Source organism: Trachypithecus francoisi, unplaced genomic scaffold (genome assembly GCF_009764315.1).
Source record: "Trachypithecus francoisi isolate TF-2019V2 unplaced genomic scaffold, Tfra_2.0 Contig01714, whole genome shotgun sequence".
NCBI lineage: Eukaryota > Metazoa > Chordata > Mammalia > Primates > Cercopithecidae > Trachypithecus > Trachypithecus francoisi.
In genome coordinates, this window is record NW_022681451.1 from 41978 (window position 1) to 54357 (window position 12380).

Sequence of the window (12380 nt, forward strand, 5' to 3'; positions counted from 1 at the left end):
ATTATGGATAACGCCGTTATAACTGGGACTTCCCACTCTTGAAGCTTGCCAGAGTCAGAGAGGTATTTGTTCTCTGACAAGTAAGCCTTATTTGAAACAAAATGGGACCCAGTTATTGGGCTCCTGGGCAAAACTTCGTGAGAAATAAAAAACTGAAAAACATGCATATAAATGTTCTGAGAATGAAGCTCTGATTTTTTTTTTTTTTTTTTTTTTTTTGAGACAAGGCTTCGCTCTTGTTGCCCAGGCTGGAGTGCAAAGGCGCGATCTCGGCTCACTGCAACCTCCGCCTCCCGGGTTCAAGCGATTCTCCTGCCTCAGCCTCCCTAGTAGCTGGGACTACAGGCATGGGCCACCTCACCCAGCTAATTTTGTATTTTTAGTAGAGACGGGGTTTCGTCATGTTGGCCAGGCTGGTCTCAAACTCCTGACCTCAGGTGATCCACCCGCCTCGGCCTCCCAAAGTGCTGGGATGACAGGTGTGAGCCACTGCACCCAGCACTGTGTTTTTTTATTTTTTTCTTTTCTTTTTTTGAGACAGAGTTTTGTTCTTGTCACCCAGGCTGGAGTGCAATGGTGCAATCTGAGCTCACTGCAACCTCCATCTTCCGGTTTCAAGCGATTCTCCTGCCTCAGCCTCCCGAGTACTTGGCATTACAGGTGTGCGCCACCACACCCAGCTAATGTTTGTATTTTTAGTAGAGACGGGGGTTTCACCATGTTGGCCAGGCTGGTCTCGAACTCCTGACCTCAGGTGATCCACCTGCCTCGGCCTCCCAAAGTGCTGGGATCACAGGCGTGAGCCACTGCACATATCTAATATGTGATATTAGATATATTAGATAATATAGTTATGTTATATGTTATATATATCATATAATAATATAATGTGTTATATATTATATAATATATGTTATGTTATATTATATGATCTATTGTATATATTATGTATTATATCATATATCATATATGATATAATATATATTCTGTCATATATCATATATTATATTATATATTTTATATATTATATATGTTATATATTTATATGTGTTATATATTTTATATATTTTATATTTTATATATATGTTACATATTTTATGTATTTTTTTTTTAATCTTGCCCAAATTCCTATCTAAGGGGTCTGGGGAGTCGTGCCCTACAAACCATCCATTCTCATCAGATGGGTTTTATTTAACCTTATATACCGTGACTTACTTTCCAACCTGACTCTGGCATCACATTACGAGACAAGAAAAAAAAATCAAAATACTTCACCCCAAAATATGTTTCATTGCCATATCTCAAAATGGCCCTGGAAAGCCATTCTTTGGGGGGGGGAGGAATTCGCACCTGCAGAGAATCTGTGTTCACATAGCTAGATCTTTTTCGTCCAGGCCCTCCCAATCCTAAAGAGACTAGGAGTTTAGCAAGCTTGTCAAGGTCTGAAGAGGAAACATTTGTCTTCTGTTGTCTCTAAGGGCAGCCACTGTGAGAGCTCCAAAGACTCTTGGTCTCCACAATCTCTTCTCTTAGCCCAAACATCTCCTTTCTGTGGATCCCAGGTCTTTAAGCAAACTCAACCAATTGTCAACCAGACAATGTTCCACTTCACGGATAGCCTTTCCTTCTTTCTTTCCTTCTTCCTTCCTTCCTTCCTTCCTCTCTTTCTTTCCTTCCTTCCTTTCTTTTGTTCTTTCCTTCCTTCCTTTTTCTTTCTATCATTCCTTTCTTTCTCTTTCCTTCCTTCTTTTCTTTCCTTCCTTCCTTCCTTTGATTCTCTTTCTTTCCTTCCTTCCTTTCTCTTTTTTCTTTTCTTTCTTCCTTCCTTTCTCTTTCTTTCCTTCCTTCCTTTCTGTTTCCTTCCTTTCTTTCTCTTTCCTTCCTTCCTTTCTCTATCCTTCCTTCCTTTATTTCTCTTTCTTTCCTTCCCTTCTTTCTTTCTCTTTCCTTCCTTCCTTCCTTCCTTTCTCTTTCCTTCCTTCTTTTCTTTCTTTCCTTCCTTCCTTCCTTCCTTTGATTCTCTTTCTTTCCTTCCTTCCTTTCTCTTTTCTTCCTTCCTTTCTCTTTCCTTCCTTCCATTCTTTTTCTTTCTTTTCTTCCTTCCTCTCTCTTTCCTTCCTTCCTTTCTCTTTCCTTCCTTCCTTTCTCTTTCCTTCCTTCCTTTCTCCTTCCTTCCTTCCTTTCTCCTTCCTTCCTTCCTTCCTTTCTCTTTCCTTCCTTCCTTTCTTTCTCTTTCTTTCTCTCCTTCCTTCCTCTTTTTTCCTCCCTTTATTTCTCTTTATTTCCTTCCTTCCTTTCTTTCTCCTTCCTTCCTTCCTTCCTTCTTTCTTTCTTTTGTTTTGAAACCGAGTCTCGCTCTGTCACCCACGCTGGAGTGCAGTGGCATGATTCAGCTCACCACAACCTCCGCCTCCCTCCTAGGTTCAAGCGATTTTCCTGCCTCAGCCTCCCAAGTAGCGCTGGGATTACAGGCGCCCACCACCATGCCCAGCTAATTTTTGTATTTTTAGTAGAGACGGGGTTTCACCATGTTGGTCAGGCTGGTCTTGAACTCCTGACCTCAGGTGATCCAACCGCCTTGGCCTTCCAAAGTGCTGGGATGACAGGCATGAGCCACCATGCCCGGCCTCAATAGAAACCTAAAAACTTTACAATAAATCGTATAAAGGGAGAGAAAGACAATACATGTGCATATCGATTAAGAGACTCAGTATTTTCAGGAGGCTGATGGAGTCTTCAAATTCATTTTCAGGTCTCATGTAATTCAAATCAACATTTCAATCGGTTTTTCTGTGGAACTGGAGGAGCTGTTTGTAAAATGTAAATGGGAGTGACACTAGAAAGAGAAGGGAATGGGGAGGGGAGGAGGGAGAGGGAGGGGGGACAGAAAGAGAAAGAGGAGAAGGAGGAAGAGGAGGAGGGGGAGAAGGAGGAAGGGGAGGTAGAGGAAGAGGAGGGGAGAAGGAGGAGGAGGGAGATGAGGAGGAGGAAGAGGCAGAGGTGGGGAAGATTAAAAAGGAGGACAAAGAGGAGGAGGAGAGGGAGGAGGAAGAGGAGGAGGAAGAGGAACAGGAGGAGGATGAGAATGGGGAAGAGGAAAGCGAGGGAGAGAAAGAAGGAGGGGAAGAGAGGCAGAAGAGAGAGAAAGAGCGGGGGAGGAGAGGCAGAGGAGGCAGGAGGAGAAAAGGGAGGAGGGGGAGGAGCAGAGGAAGGGGAGGAGCAGGTGAAGGGTAGGAGGGGGAGGAGGAGGGGAAAGGAAGAGAAGGGAGGAGAAGGGGAGGAAGAGAAGTGGGGGAGGGGGAAGGGAGGAGGCGGAGTGAGGACGAGAGAGGAGGAGGAGGAGAAGAGAGAAGGGAAGGGAAGACGAGGGGAGAAAAAGAGAAGGAGGAGGAGAAGGTGGAGGGAGGAGGAGGGGCATCAGGAGAAGGGGGTGGGAGGAGAGGAAGGTAGGAGGGGGGAGAAGAAGGAAGGGGAGTGAGGACGAGGGAGGAGGAGGAGGGGAAGGGAGGAGGGAGGAGGAGAATGGGGGAGGGGGACGGGGGAGGAGGAGGAAGAGGAGGAGTGAGGACGAGGGAGGAGGAGGGGAAGGGGGAGCAAGGAGGACTGGAAAGAGGGGGAGGAGGGGGAGAAGCAGGAGGAGGGAAGAGAAGCCAGAAATATGGTCTGTCCGAGAGTCCAATGTCAGGATCTCAACATGGATTAGAAAGTTGTTCAATGAAGCCAGTGCAGCCACAGTGCGAGGGACTCTGAGTCAGCCCGACAGCGCACAGATTCCAGGACCGACACAGGTGCTCAGGGACATTGCGAGGACAGAAGGCCGCACTGCAGACACCCAGGAGACCCGTTCTGGTTTTAACACCTGTGCTGAGGTTTTGTGACGAACCAAAGTACTCACAAAACCTTTTATCGCTGGAAGGAGCAAGGGTCATACACTGTGGCAAACGTTGGAAAACGCATCCCTACCATCCACCATGCCCAAAACACAGCTGCAGGTAGACCTCAGCATGAACACTCAATTCTGAAGCTTGCAGGAATCAGTCTAGAAGACTTTGTTCATGGCCTGCACAAAGGCCAATTTTTTTTTTTTCCTAGAAGTAACAAAACGTCCTCCCTACCAGAAAACAATGAATAAATCCCGAGCTGGTCAGTGCAGAGGAGGCATGAGGGCTGCAGACCCCCAGGAAGTAACGCACAGACTCAATTCATGCCATAAATTTCCCTGACATCATGCCTGGTGTGGAAATGGTCTTTCAAATGCATTTCTTGCTTCGTGAAAATGGTCTTTGAAATGCATTTCTTGCTTCCGTGGAAACTGTCAATCAAATGCATTTCTTGCTTCCATGGAAATTGTCTGTCAAATGCGTTTCTTGCTTCCTGGAAATTGTCAAATGCATTTCTTGCTTCCGTGGAAACTGTCAATCAAATGCATTTCTTGCTTCCTGGAAATTGTCAAATGCATTTCTTGCTTCCATGGAAATTGTCTATCAAATGCATTTCTTGCTTCCTGGAAATTGTCAAATGCATTTCTTGCTTCCATGAAAATTGTCTGTCAAATGCATTTCTTGCTTTCCTGGAAATTGTCTGTCAAATGCATTTCTTGCTTTCCTGGAAATTGTCTGTCAAATGCATTTCTTGCTTCGTGGAAATGGTCTTTCAAATGCATTTCTTGCTTCCTGGAAATGTCAAATGCATTTCTTGCTCCATGGAAACTGTCAATCAAATGCATTTCTTGCTTCCTGGAAATTGTCTGTCAAATGCATTTCTTGCTTTCCTGGAAATTGTCTGTCAAATGCATTTCTTGCTTCGTGGAAATGGTCTTTCAAATGCATTTCTTGCTTCCTGGAAATTGTCAAATGCATTTCTTGCCTCCATGGAAACTGTCAATCAAATGCATTTCTTGCTTTCCTGGAAATTGTCTGTCAAATGCATTTCTTGCTTTCCTGGAAATTGTCTGTCAATGCATTTCTTGCTTTCCTGGAAATTGTCTGTCAAATGCATTTCTGCTTCGTGGAAATGGTCTTTCAAATGCATTTCTTGCTTCCTGGAAATTGTCAAATGCATTTCTTGCCTCCATGGAAACTGTCAATCAAATGCATTTCTTGCTTTCCTGGAAATTGTCTGTCAAATGCATTTCTTGCTTCGTGGAAATGGTCTTTGTTTCTTTTTTTTTTTTTTTTTTGAGACGGAGTCTCGCTCTGTCACCCAGGCTGGAGTGCAGTGGCCGGATCTCAGCTCACTGCAAGCTCCGCCTCCCGGGTTCACGCCATTCTCCTGCCTCAGCCTCCCGAGTAGCTGGGACTACAGGCGCCCGCCACCACGCCCAGCTAGTTTTTTGTATTTTTTTTTTTTTGTATTTTTAGTAGAGACGGGGTTTCACCGTGTTAGCCAGGATGGTCTCGAACTCCTGACCTTGTGATCTGCCCGCCTCGGCCTCCCAAAGTGCTGGGATTACAGGTTTGAGCCACCGCGCCCGGCCTGGAAATGGTCTTTCAAATGCATTTCTTGCTTTCCTGGAAATTGTCTGTCAAATGCATTTCTTGCTTCCGTGGAAATGGTCTTTCAAATGCATTTCTTGCTTTCCTGGTGAATTGCAGCATAATTCCCCCCACGCTGGCTCGATTTATCACGACCCTTTCCCGTGGACTCCTTACAGTTGTAAGCCTTCAAAAAGGCCAAGAATTTCTTTCTCGGGGAGCTCAGCTCTTAAGACGCGAGTCTGCCGACGCTCCCAGCCAAATAAAAAACCTCTTCCTTCTTTAATCCAGTGTCTGAGGAGTTTTGTCTGCGGCTCATCCTATCCCTGCAAAGGCTGCAGAACACACCGCCCAAAAACATCCAGCTTTGTCATAAGGATTCCTGAAAGGAAAACCAGTGAGAAGAAGGGGAGATAAGAAAATCTCTTCTTGATTCAGCCACTTCCTCATCACCCCTTGTCTTCCCAGGAACCAGGGACTCATGTGCCTGGTTTTGTGACAGGACAGGGTTCCCGGTCCGGACCCCAAGAGAGGTTCCTGGGTCTTGTGCAAGGAAGAATTCAGGTCCAGTTCACACAGTGCAAAGCAATAGCAAGTGATCCCAGCACTTTGGGAGGCCGAGGTGGTTGGATCACCTGAACTTGGGAGTTCGAGACCAGGCTGACCAACATGGAGAAACTCGATCTCTATTAAAACTACAAAATGAGCTGGGCGTGGTGGCACACATCGGTAATCCCAGCTACTGGGGGGGTTGAGGCAGGAGAATGGCTTGAACCCAGGAGGCGGAGGTTGCAGTGAGCCGAGATGGCGCCACTGCACTCCAGCCTGGGCGACAGAGCAAGACTCCATCTCAAAATAAATAATAATAATAATTGGCTGGGTGCAGTGGCGCACGCCTGTCATCCCAGCACTCTGGGAGGCCGAGGTGGGTGGATCACCTGAGGTCAGGAATTCGAGACCAGGACGACCAACATGGAGAAACCTCGTCTCTCCTAAAAATACAACATTTAGCCCGTCGTGACGGCGGATGCCAGTAATCCCCGCTACTCGGGAGGCTGAGGCAGGAGAATCGCTTGAACCTGGGAGGCGGAGGTTGCAGTGAGCCGAGATCGTGCCATTGCACTCCAGCCTGGGCGACAGAGGGAGACTCTGTCTCAAAAAAAGAAAAGAAAACAAAAGAAAGACCACAAACCACAAAGTAGGTGCTAAAACAACACACATGTATTTTCTTCCAGTCCTGGAGACCAGGAGTCTGAGGTTAACATGTGGAGAGGGCTGTGTTCCCTCCGGAGGCTCTAGGGGAGGCTCCTTCCTGCCTCTCTCAGCTCCTGGAGGCTCCAGGCGTCCCTGGGCTTGTGGCCACATCACTCCAGTCTCTGCCTCCGTCTCCACGTGGCCTCCTCCTCTGTGTCTGTGTCTCCTCTTCTGTCTCTTAGAAGGACACCTGTCATTGCATGTAGGACCCAGCCTACTCCAGAATGATCTCATCTGCAGATCTTTTCCTTAAATACACCTGCAAAGACCCTATATCCAAATAAACTCTCATTCTGAAGGACAGCATGAACATGAATTTGGGGACAGAGACGCCGTTTCACCCACTGCTTCCTCAGAGTGAGTAAAAAAATCTGTAAATACCTACTGAGCAAATGACTGGTCAAAGTCTTCTGACAAATATCTGATCACAATGTGGAGGGTGATTCACAGAACTTTCCACAACTTGTATGTGTAGGCCAAGATGATATCTCTGCCACGGGAGTTTTTTTGTTTGGTTGGGTTTGGTTTGGGTTTTTTGGGGGGTTTTTTGTTTTTTTTTTTTTTTGAGACAGAGTCTGGCTCTGTGGCCCAGGCTAGAGTGCCATGGCACGATCTCGGCTCACTGCAACCTCCGCCTCCTGGGTTCAAGCGATTCTCCTGCCTCAGCCTCCCAAGTAGCTGGGATGACAGGTGCCCACCACCACGCCTGGCTAATTTTTGTATTTTTAGTAGAGACGGGGTATCACCAACTGTTGCACACGAAAAACACACCTCACAATTGATTCACGATTTCCTCTTGCGTGTCTGGGGGTTCCCGGGCTGTCCCTGGAATCGTCTTTGCAGAGTGAAGAGGTCCTGAGGGCCGGGAGGTAAAATTCGGAGGCATATTCAGCCAGGAGAGAGAAAAAGCCGTATCCTCATTTTGGGAGCTGAGAGGCGGGCCCCTGGCCTGCTTCCTGAGGCTGAGACCCAGGGAACAGCTGAAGTGAACTGCGTGCCTCCATAGAAAGCAGCCAGCACAGGTGGCTGCAGAGGCTGCCACAGGGCAGAGAAATCGGAATCAGCCGTTCCCCCCACCCCAGAAACTCGGGGATACCCGGCATGGTTCCCTCGTCCCCTGGAAGGGCTCAGGAGTTTGCTGAGATGCAATGAACCAAGACAGTCTGTGCACGCTCAGCTGAGGCTCAGCAGCAGAGGAAGGTGTGCCGTTTGGCCACAGACAGGCAGGACCAGAGTGGGGGGCCACGCTGGCCAAGGTCCCTACAGAAATGCAAAAGAGCCAGCCAGACTCCTTTACACGGGATGCAATTGTCAGTCACCCCAACCAGCTTCTTTGGCACCTGTAGACAGGTGCAGAGGGGCCGGTCAGACTCCTGACCTCTATACCCAATGCTCAGTCACCCAACCAACCTCCTTGGCACCTGTAGGCTGGTGCAGGAGGGCCGGCTGGAATCCCGCCCATGAGACCCAGTGCTTGGTCACCCACCCCCCTCCCCCAGGCTTTTTACCACCACCCCAGGACAAAACAGCCAGGAAGGCACCCAGCAGGACCTGCCCAGGTACACGCAAAATAACCACGCCAACTCAGTACTGACTGTGAACGTCACGGTCTAGCCAGCCCTCCCAACAAGAATGATGCTACGGGTAAGCAGGCATCTTTTTTTTTTTTTTATGTATTTATGTATTTATTTATTTTGAGACGGAGTCTCCCTCTGTCGCCCAGGCTGGAGTGCAGTGGCACGGTCTTGGTTCACTGCAACCTCTGCCTCCCGGTTCAAGCCATTCTCCTGCCTCCGCCTCCTGAGTAGCTGGGATGACAGGCGTGCACCACTGCCCCCGGCTAATTTTTTTTTTTTTTTTGTATTTTTAATAGAAACGGGGTTGCATCGTGTTAGCCAGGATAGTCTCCATCTCTCGATCTCGTGATCCACCCTCCTCGGGCTCCCAAAGGGCTGGGATTACAGGCTTGAGCCACCGTGCCCGGCTCTTCTCCTAGTCTCTACTAAAAAACACAAAAAACTAGCCAGGCGTGGTGGCAGGTGCCTGTAGTCCCAGCTACTCAGGAGGCTGAGGCAGGAGAATGGCGTGAACCCGGGAGGCAGAGCTTGCAGTGAGCCAAGCTCGCGCCACTGCACTCCGGCCTGGGCAACAGAGCGAGACTCCGTCTCAAAAATAAAAAAAGAAATGAAAATACTTTTTTTTTTTGCAAAAACTTTAGATAATACTGAGTGTATTACAAAAACTAGCCAGCACACCCAGTTAATTTTTATTATTATTAATTTTTGTAGAGATGGGGTCTCGCTATGTTGTCCAGGCTGGTCTTGAACTCCTGGGCTCAAGGGATCCACCCAGCCCAGCCTTGCCAAAGTGCCAGGATTACAGGCATGAGCCACTGCACCTGGCTTCTGGGTTCTTTCTTGTCTGCCTTTTTAAGTCACACTCTGGGCTGGGAACACCCGGGTTTTCAGCTGGGGCTTTCAGCGGTGGGCCCAACATGTCTGCTACTGATCACAAGTAACGATTATTTCAGGAGAAAGGAACAGGGGCCCCTGGCTGATACAGAATATGCTCCCCAAAGGAGAGATAACATCTGCGACTCATGACTAATTCTCTAGAGCATGCCCTGCGGGGCTGTTTCTGCTGGGGTTTTTTTCTGCGGGGGGGATGGGAGGATGGAGTTTCGCTCTTGTCACCTAGGCTGGAGTGCGATGGTACGGCCTCAGCTCACTGCACCCTCTGCCTCCCGGGTTCAAGCAATTCTTCTGCCTCAGCCTCCCGAGTAGCTGGGATGTGACAGGCACTCACCACCACACCCAGCTAATTGTTGTGTTTTTAGTAGAGATGGGGTTTCACCATGTTGGCCAGGCTGGTCTCGAACTCCTGACCTCAGGTGATCCGCCCGCCTCGGCCTCCCAAAGTGCTGGGATGACAGGTGTGAGCCACCAGGACGCCTGGTGGGAAAAAGATTTTAATTCTGTATTCCCTACAACAATCTCACACACACACACACACACACAGACACAGACAACGATTCCAAGCGCGACTGCTGAAAGCTTACTTACTGTACCTGCAGGAAAATTACTTACACCCAATCCCACCCAAAGAAGCAAAATCCCCATCACTCAGACATAGCATGTCATCCTTCAAGCCAAGGGCCCACGGGGAACCTGCTACAGTAGCCTTCTCCACTATCTGCAGGGACAGCAGAAACCGATCACACCTCGGGACACCTCTCACACCCTTCCGGTCATGAGAAAACCAAACAGACAGCCGAGGGAGGGGGCCTTCAGGTAACTGCACAGAGAGTTTCAAAATTCGAACGTCCTTCGGACACAGAGTAATGTTGTGAGAAATGAGAAAGTTCTCCATCAAAGATGATAAAAAGTCACAATTTCTTACTTTAAGATTGCTATCCCCATTAGTGTGTGTGTATGTGTATATTCCATAAGATTGCTATCCACGATTAGTGTGTGTATATATATTCTATAAGATTGCTAGCCACTATTAGCATATATATACACACTATAAGATTGCTATCCTGGCTGGGCGCGGTGGCTCAAGCCTGTAATCCCAGCACTTTGGGAGGCTGAGACGGGTGGATCACAAGGTCAGGAGATCGAGACCATCCTGGCTAATACGGTGAAACCCCGTCTCTACTAAAGAATACAAAAAACTAGCCGGGCGACGAGGCAGGCGCCTGTAGTCCCAGCTACTTGGGAGGCGGAGGCAGGAGAATGGCGTGAACCCGGGAGGCGGAGCTTGCAGTGAGCTGAGATCCGGCCACTGCACTCCAGCCTGGGCGAGAGAGCCAGACTCCGTCTCAAAAAAAAAAAAAAAAAAAAAAAAAAAAGATTGCTATCCACTATTAGCATATATATATACACACTATAAGATTGCTATCCACTATTAGTGTGTATATATATACACACACACACTGTAAGATTGCTATCCACTATTTGTGTGTGTGTATATATACACATATATATACACACTATAACATTGCTATCCATTATTAGTGTGTATATATACATATGCACATACACTGTAAGATTGCTATCCACTATTAGTGTGTCTACATAAAAAAAAAAGACGAAATGCTTTATTCTTTGTTTAAAAAAAAAAAGAAAATCCTCTGAAAGCCAGATACGGTGGCTCACGCCTGTCATCCTAGCACTTTGGGATGCTGAGGCATATATATACACACACACATACACTATAAGATTGTTATTCACTATTAGTGTGTGTATATAGATCTATACATATATACACTAGGATTGCTATCCACTATTAGTGTGTGTGTACATATATATACTATAAGATAGCTATCCACTATTAGTATATGTGTGTGTGTGTGTATATATAGATAGATAATCCAAATCAGCTGTCCTAGCTTGCTCCATCACACCTGGACAGAACTAGGCAAGCCCCAGCCCATACGACCTGCCGTTTCTTATTTGCCGACGTTTCCTTAACAATCCCTGGGCAACTTCTTTTTCTTTCTTTGTTCTGTTCCCCTTACCCAATTAAAAAAGTTTTAAACTTGAGGCAGGAGAAAGGCGTGAACCCGGGAGGCGGAGCTTGCAGTGAGCTGGGATCGCGCCACTGCACTCCAGCCTGGACCACAGAGCGAGACTCCGTCTCAAAAAAATAAAATAAAATAATAAAAATAAAGTCTTCAACTAATAGCCAATTGGGTAAAGTGTAAAATGTGACGTCGTATTCCAGTCGATGGAAAGTGGACACAGCAGTAGGATAGATGCCTCAGGTTATAAATAACTCTGTCTCCTTTGTTCGGTGTGCTCTTGTGGCTGGACAGCTGTTGAACAGCACACAAAGGAAAGCTCATCTTGCTGAGACAGATCATTTGTTCCTGTGTTAATTCTTTTTTGTGTGTGACACCAAAAACTTCATTTCCAACAATGCGTAAACCCGGAAAATCTGAGACAGGTGGGGACATAGCTTGTTTTTTTTGTTGTTGTTGTTTTTTGTTTTTTCCTTTTGAGGGAGGGAGGGGTGGTTCAGAGTCTCGCTCTGTCGCCCAGGCTGGAGTGCAGTGACGCGATCTCGGCTCACTGCCACCTCTGCCTCCCGGATCCTGGTTCAAGCAATTCTCATGCCTCAGCCTCCCGAGTAGCTGGGATGACAGGCACGCACCACCACGCCTGGCTAATTTTTGCACTTTTAGTAGAGGCCAGGTTCCACCATGTTGGCCAGGCTGGTCTTGAACTCCTGACCTCAAGTGATCCACCCGCCTCGGCCTCCCAAAGTGCTGGGATAACAGGCGTGAGCCACCGTGTCTGGCCACAACTTCGTTTTATATATTTTAGGCAGGCGGAGCTTGCAGTGAGCTGAGATCGCGCTACTGCACTCCAGCCTGGGCGACAGAGTGAGACTCGGTCTCAAAAATCAAAACAGAAGTACAGGACGGGCGCAGCAGCTCGTATGTATGAGTATGTGTACACACACACACACACAGTCTGTAACATTGCTATGCACTAACATGTATATACACACACACACTATAAGATTGCTATCAACGATTAGTGTCTATATATACATATATATATATACTATAAGATTGCTGGCCAGGCGCGGTAGCTCACGCCTGTCATCCCAGCACTTGGGAGGCCGAGACGGGCGGATCACGAGGTC